At 38.0% G+C, this 7,914-nt stretch overlaps 1 pseudogene; it reads left to right on the plus strand.

The window, feature by feature from the left end:
- Positions 1 to 820: 820 nt before the first annotated feature.
- LOC102826059 lies at positions 821 to 1,179 on the plus strand (annotated as a pseudogene).
- Positions 1,180 to 7,914: the final 6,735 nt, after the last annotated feature.

Consider the following 7,914-nt stretch of genomic DNA (forward strand, 5'->3'; position numbering starts at 1 on the left):
ATGTGCCTAATAAGAGTGTTTGGCACAATATAAGAAATCAAGAAATACTAGTGGAATGAATGAACATTTTGGAAACAATACATGAGAATTTGCATAGATCACTAGTTACTATGTCTTCAGAGACTATTAGCTGTTCATCTCTACAAAGTAGGCAAACAAGAGCAGTTATCTATTTACTTAAAATAATAAAGAACATATCTGGTACTCTCCTCACATGATCCTTCTTCCTTGACATGAATGACAGAATGCCAGGCAATAAATATAGATCAGAGGATCCCATAACAATGTTAAAAGGCATTCAACAGTTTTGCCAGATCAATGACCCCAGGGTCTATAGCTCAACAGTCAAATCTCAGCACAGAAATATGTAGAAACATAATCCATCACTAATTTATTGTCATGGATTGAATAATGTCCTCCAAAAATATGTGTCAATGTGCCTGGGGCATGATTCTCAATGATTTGACAGTTATGTAATGGCACCATCATTCCTCATGATGGGATCAGAAGTGACCAGTCAATCAGTTGTAAGGGGATTAGGGTGGAATGTAAATCCCTTTCTCCAGTCACAGCCCTGATCTAATCAAAGAGGAGTTTCCTGGGATGTGGCATTCACAACCTTTTATAAGAATAAAAAGAGAAGCAGCCAGAGAAAGAGGGAGCAGACTTCTACTTAGGAAGAAAAGCCTAGAGCAGAGAGTGTCCTTTGAACCTGGGGCTCCTGAGCTAAGGCCCTCCTAGACTCAGGAGAAGATTGATAGCAAGATGCATGGAGGCAGTTTGAATGGCAGTGCTTGTTTGAGCTTCAGTGGAATTCAAAATGGCTGGCAGTAAGGCAGGGAAGGACTCCAGAAAGGCCAAGACAAAGGAGGTTTCCGGTTCACAGAAAGCCAGCCAGCACCTGAAATCTAGGATGACCAGCCACGGGCGTGTGGGCGGGACTGCAGCTATGTACACCACAGCCATCCTGGAGTACCTAACAGCAGAGGTTCTTGACTTGGCAGGAAATGCATCAAATGACTTAAAGGCAAAGCATATTACCTTTGTCACTTGCAACTTGCTATTCAAGGAGATGAAGAGTTGGACTCCCTTATCAAGGCTACAGTTGCTGGTGGTGGTGTCATCCCACACATCCACAAATCTCTGATTGGGAAGAAAGGGCAACAGAAGACTGTCTAAAGGATGCCTGGATTCCTTATTAGCTCAGGACTCTAAATCACCAGTGTTGGTGATTCCAGTGGACTGTATCTCTGTGAAAAAAAACACAATTTTGCTTTTTGTATTTCTATTTGAGCACGTTGGAAGTTTAATTAAGCTTTCCAACCAACCAGATTTCTACATTCCAGTCTTAACCATATTTAAGTGTTACTTGTGGCTTCAAAGAAGCTATTGAATCTGAAGTAGTAGGTTTTGATTGAGTTGACTTTTTTTTTTAATGTTTTATTGTGAATTATATGATAGTTTACATGGGAGAACATTAGTTTTACATTCATTCTGTCATATATTGTTTCATTGCCATGGTTACAATCCCCTCCAATCATCATCAACCAACCAAAGGGTATACCCTGCAAGCCTGCCCTCTACACTACCCCCCACCCCCCACCCCAGTCTTCAGCACACAGTTACTCTCTCTCTCTGGATCTAAAGTCCCCAGCTGCTCCATCGCTCCACATAGTTGACACTTTTAAAAAAACTGTTTGGATTTTAATTGTAATGCACAAGTTATAGTAACAAACATTTGGTTTTGTACAGACATTATTTCCACTCTGATGGATAAGCTCAATAAAGGTCATATACCACACCAATCCCCTACCCCACCCCCCAAAAAACGCATGGAGATTTCCAAGGAACACTGGGCCAATAGATGTTGAAAGGAGACAAGGACTTTTCCTGAGAGCTGTCAGAGAAAGAAAGCCTTCCCCTACAGTTGATGCGCTGAATTCTGACCTCTAGTTTCCTAAACTGCAAAAGAATACATTTCTGTTTGTTAAAATCACCCATTTGTGATATTTCTGCTACAGCAACCCCAAATAACTAAGATATCATTGTTTCCTCAAAGCTAAGACTCACCTAGAAAAATGCCTCTAATTTGAATGAAGTAGATTAAAACTTAACCCACTGACTCAGGAAAGGAAAAAAATACTTATAGAAAAGCAGGGAAACAAATGTTTTGTGTTGTTGGCACTGCCATCTAAACTCAGGGAATGGTTTCTAGGTTTCTGGGGGCGAGGAAGTATATTTTTCTAGACATCACAGAAATCTGTTCAAATTTCAGATTACACAGAAACTGAGTTCTTAGATTTGAAAGCATTCTCCAAAAGTACAGCCAATTTCAATTGCAATACAGTAAATAATAATAATCTTAATTACATTTTTTAAATGCATCCATAACTATGTGACAGATTCTTAAGATTTGTGGTTGTCTTTGAAGATGCTGACCCAGAATTGAACCAACGTTAGGACTCCTCAGATCAATTTATTACTTAAAGTGATGCTGCATTCTTGCCAGCATTATGTATAAAAATAGCAAAACAACTACATACCACGTAAATTCTAAGCAATAATGAAAGAAAGCATAAATCAATAGGAATCTGCTTAAATTATTATAATAAAACACAAAAGAATACTATGCAACCATTCTAATATGAGGTCTACATACACAACGTGTAATGCTAAATTAAATTTTAAAAAGTGAGCAGCATAAAAAGATGTAAAGTATGATTCCAGTTGCATAAATCAATATGTACACACATATACTGTATAATAAATTAGATTTCTTCAGATTCATCAGTCACCACCATTCTACCTTGCTCCCTGCCCACAAGGCTGACCTATTAACTATATCATTCAGAAGCCAATCATTGAGTTCTGGTGAGATTCAGTCAGGGAAGTTCAGGGCAGGAAAGAGTGAAGTGTGCCATTCATTCCCATAGAAACCTTCTTCCTTGTTACTGTAGCTAACTGCACACCTCTGAAGGCCATTATATCTGTCAGATACCCTCTCCATAAAGTTGTCTCTGCAGATTTTAGAAGTCACTCCTTGCCCTACACATTTAAAGGACCCCAAGGGTGATGCAAATGATTAATACACCCAGCTACTAACTGAAAAGGTAGACGTTCAAGCTCACAAAAAGGCATCTTGGAATAAAAGCTTGCTGATCTATTTCTGAAAAAATTAGCAATTGAAAACAAGTGAACCCCAGTCTTGAGAACTCTCAAACTAGAAGAATTAGACAGTGCCCAATTACCACTGCTGACTGCTCTGAAGGAATCACAATAGGAGTGAGAGAAAAATGTGGAATAAAACTCAAAATAAAAGGCAGGCTTATGAGTCTGACAGAGAATGGTGAAATGCTGAAGACGATGAACCTCAGACATCCTCCAAGTCTGAAACTAAACTCATGCCTGTGGCTCAGCTTTCAGCCAAAGATTGTTGTTAAGTCCTGACTGACAGCCACTCTGTCTAGGATTTCCAAGGGGCAGCTGGTGGTTTGAACTGTCGACCTTTTGATTAACAGTCCAGTGTTCATTCTATAGTGCCACAGACAGGGTTATATGGTGAACAATAACACCAGGGAGTATGTACACCTTAGTGCAATCAACCATACAATACTAAAAGGGAAGCATTTGCCCAGGGATAAAGCTCAGAAGGCAGGAAGGAAGAGGAAAAAAGGACAAAAGGAAATAGTCAACACAGGGACATAGTGGGGAGGATGCTGTTACATTGTGGAGACTGCAATCAATGCGGATGAATTGTTCAATGGAAAATCAATTTTCTCTGTAAACTTTTACCCAAATCACAATAAAAGGCTTAAGAAAACGAGCAAAGAAGAAGAAAAAGAAAGCAAGCCCTGTGAACCACAGTTCTACTCAGAAACACCTGTGTTCACCATGAGCTGGACTCTACCAGCAATAATGGGTACAGACCTAAAAACAAAACAAAAGAAACACATCAGTTGTCACTGAAAACCAAGCAGAAGTAAAGCTCTCCACAGGGCTTTTCAAGGCTGTGGCCGATTGGAAGCAGCTTGACAAGTCTTTCCTTTGAGATATATCTAGATGGATTCAAACTGCCAAAATTTTGGTTAATAATCTAGCTCTTAGCTGTTTGTGCTACCCAGGGGCTGCTGCCGCAGGGCCATTGTTGTGGTCTGTGCCTTCGAGTCAGTTCTAATTCAGAGCAACCCTGTATAGGGTTTCCGAGGTGCTGCTGGCAGGTTAGAACCAGAGACCTATCGGTTGTCAGTCCAATGCATATCCTACAGCGCCACTCCTAGAAGTAGTAAGACTCCCCACAGACTAGCCCAGCAATCTTTTACAAAGCTTTGAATGTGCCATCTCTTTCTTGGCAGCACTCTAACTTAGCAGCAGCAGCATACGTATGTGCGTGTGTATTGGTGTGATCTGTATAGATAGGTATGTATACAGATAAGTGTGCAAGAAACTTTATCAAGGAATCATGACACAGGACACTCGAATCTATGGACCTTCTGCTTTTAATCATGTGCCCTTTAAGGTTTTTCAATTTTATAAACTTTTGTCTATATACAAATAAATTCATTATGATTTTTTAAAAATGACATGGGCAAATATGTTATTGTCTTTTTACTGGTTCTTTAAGGAAAGGGGGTGGCAATGAAGAGCAGAATGAGAGTGAAAGCATAGATGTTCATCTTGATTACTGCAGTGTGTGACAGAAAGGATTCTATCTTGTGAAACTTTAAGTTTGATAGTTACCAAAGAATCCATCCACTGTAAACCTGGTCTATATCATCTTGCTCCAATGACCTACTTACAGACAAGCGGGCTGATCTTTAAAATTTGATTCAAAATAAGCATATTTTCTTAACACATTTCATTCGTATTTCACATTTCATACTTCTCACTTTAATTTCATTTCTTGAGAACTTTAAACAGGAATATTGTCAAATAAATGTGATTATTCAGATTTGATGAAATGTTTAATCTTTTGTGATTAAAATAAAAGAGCCCCATTCACAGAAATGCAATGTTGACTTTTAGAACTATTTCGAAAGCTACTAAAACTATCATGAGAAAAAAAAAAAAAAAGAAAGAACTAGTGTAGTGTTAGAACCTATAATTAAATTAATTTACAGGAGCTTTAATGCAATTAAATTTCCTCCAGACTGTATCTCTAATAGTGCTTGGATTTTCACTTAATATACTTTAGAGCATAATTCACTTTCATTTTTGCAAAGTCATTTAAATATTACAAATATTACTTTTAACCACATTTCCATGGTGACACAATATGTTTGCAGTCTTTTTAATTTACAGATGATGAAGCCAAAATGAAAACTCTTTGAAGACCACAGATCTTCTACGACATTATATTTTCTAATTCTAACATATTTATCAAGTATATAAGTTATATGTATTTGCCAGAATGGATTTTTGAAACAGTAATAAATATTTTAATTGATCTGATTATGATATTTTAAGAAAATTAAAATCCAGACCAAAGAAAACCATCAGTGATACAAAGATTCAGGTATTTGAAGGTTCATAATTTAAGTTAATAAATTATTAGGCTTTGAAATTAAATATTATAGATCTTTCCTACAGTCAAATTAAGGAAATACTGAGAGAGAAAATTAATTATATAGAAGTCTCCAAACCTCAAACACAATGTTTTCATATGCATGAAGGATTATACATGAGGTAGTTAAGTACCACAGAATATATTAAGGTAACTTTATAGTCACAACTAATGAGCTAAGTTGTGAAAATAATTTTTCATGTTCCAAAGCCTAGATATACAGGATCAATGCTGTAAAATAGTTAATAATAAATAGCTAACTAGTTTGAACCTTGAAAGAAAGAGACATATTTATCTGGTCTAAATCATTTTTAGCTGAGGATATCAGCTAAATTCTGATGTCATTTTTGCTACAAATGTGCCATGCAGTGGTGAAATATTTGACAAAGGAGTAGCAGATGTAACTGTGGAAATCATAACTTTAATTGACAACAACATGAAAATTCAGAAGGATAACAAGCACCAGGGATGGAGGTGACAATTATGCAGGAATAAAAATCAAATGTAAGCTTTATTATAAAGAAGAGTCTATTATTTCTGTCTGGAAATTTCCCACTACTCCACAAATTGCAAGAACAAGAATGGAAAGAATAGTCTTCTCATTACTGAAAATAGTACAAAGGAACCACCAGGACATTCCTACCTGGTTTCCAGATGAACTGATCATCCTTTCTGCCTTCCGAATGGGTTGCATGGGACAGCAAGAGAGAAAGTAATAGAATCAGCTCCTTCATACTTCTCCATGCCCAATGAGTGACAGCCAGGTTACTGTTTGGAAACATTCTTCAGAGTTTTCAGACTCTTCACTTCGCTATTCCTAAAAGAAAAGTAAACAATCAGATTAGTTTTTCCTTACTGAAATTATAAAAATTCACTTTGACTTTTAGAACCTTTAGCATGATAGTATTGTAAATGTTTCCACTGTTGTAGTACATATAATATTGAAGCTTAAATTCCATTGTTAATCAGCCACATTTTCAATCCTTATTGTTTTGTAGTTAGGTGCTGCTCAGTTGGTTCTGACCCATAGTGACCCAGCGTACAACAGAATGAAACACTACTCAATTTTGTGTCATCCTCAATAACTGTTATATTTGGCCCCATTGTTGCAGTCACTGTGTCAGTCCGTCTCCTCAATGGTGTTTCCTGTCCTCAGCAAGTGAAATTATCTTCGGTTCTATGGACTGAATCCATTCATTTTCATTTTTGCACATAGGATTGACAAATATCTGACATGGTCTCTCATTCTACTAAGCCAAGGGCATTAGTGGCACAGTAGAATTCTTACCTCCATGAAGAAAACCTAAGTTCAATTTACAGCCAGTGCAACTCATGTGCCCCCACTCAGCAGCTCTCAGTGGAAGTTCGCCTGTTACTCTGATGTTAAATAGGTTTCAGCTGTGCTTTCAGACTAGGACAGTCTAGAAGAAAGGCCCAGCTCTCTACTTCTATCAGCCAATTAAAAACCCTGTGAGTCACAATGGTCCAATCATAAAAAAATTATGGGGATGGCGTGAAACTGGCAGCTTTGTGTTCTGTTTTATGTTGTGTCTCTTTGAGTCAAAGGCTGACTCAACCACTCAGCCAAACTTCTTGAGGAGCTCACAAGTTGGGGGGAGGGAGAAACATACATATAGTCATAAAGTTCAAAAAGCGAGGATAAATGTAAAAGTATTGCTACTAAGATTCCAGTTCATTCATGCATGAGTCTACTCCAAAAAAAGCCTGTAGAGTTTTACAGGTCTCTACATTCTGTGGATTGTTTCAGACAGGCTCTTTCAGTAATACACTTGTCTTCATTCATTAGCGTACTTTCAAAAAAAGACCCAGATCAAGCAATGGCTTCTTAGGGAATTTTCTGGGCCTGTTCAATTCAAAGCAGAGAAGTCAGCTCCGAAGGTTATGTTGACTGTTGTTTGGGATTCCCAAGGGGTAATTTGGGAAGTGCTGTTGCTCTGTAGGATAATCACTGGACTGGGAACCCACTAGCCACTCTGCATGAAAAAGATGAGGCTTTTTGCTCCTGCAAAGATTTAAAGCTTCAGAAATCCATAGTTGGGTTGTTCTGAGTCAGACCCAACTCCACGGGACTTAACAACAACAAGGTGTAATCTTGATAGATGGAACACAGGATCATTAATTACAGAGGCTCATTAAGAAAATGGAAAACTGTGCTGGTGAGAAAAAGGCCAGGAAAGTTAAGCCAAGGAATTGCTTTCCATCATGACAATGCACCTGCTTATTTGCCAAGGAGGGCATTCTGGTGTGGTGCTGTAGGACAAGCACTAGACTACTAAACACAAGTCATCAGTTCAAACCCACCAGCCTTTCCTCAGCTATAAGTTGCTGTAAGT

Source organism: Chrysochloris asiatica, unplaced genomic scaffold (genome assembly GCF_000296735.1).
Source record: "Chrysochloris asiatica unplaced genomic scaffold, ChrAsi1.0 scaffold00012, whole genome shotgun sequence".
Taxonomy (NCBI): domain Eukaryota; kingdom Metazoa; phylum Chordata; class Mammalia; order Afrosoricida; family Chrysochloridae; genus Chrysochloris; species Chrysochloris asiatica.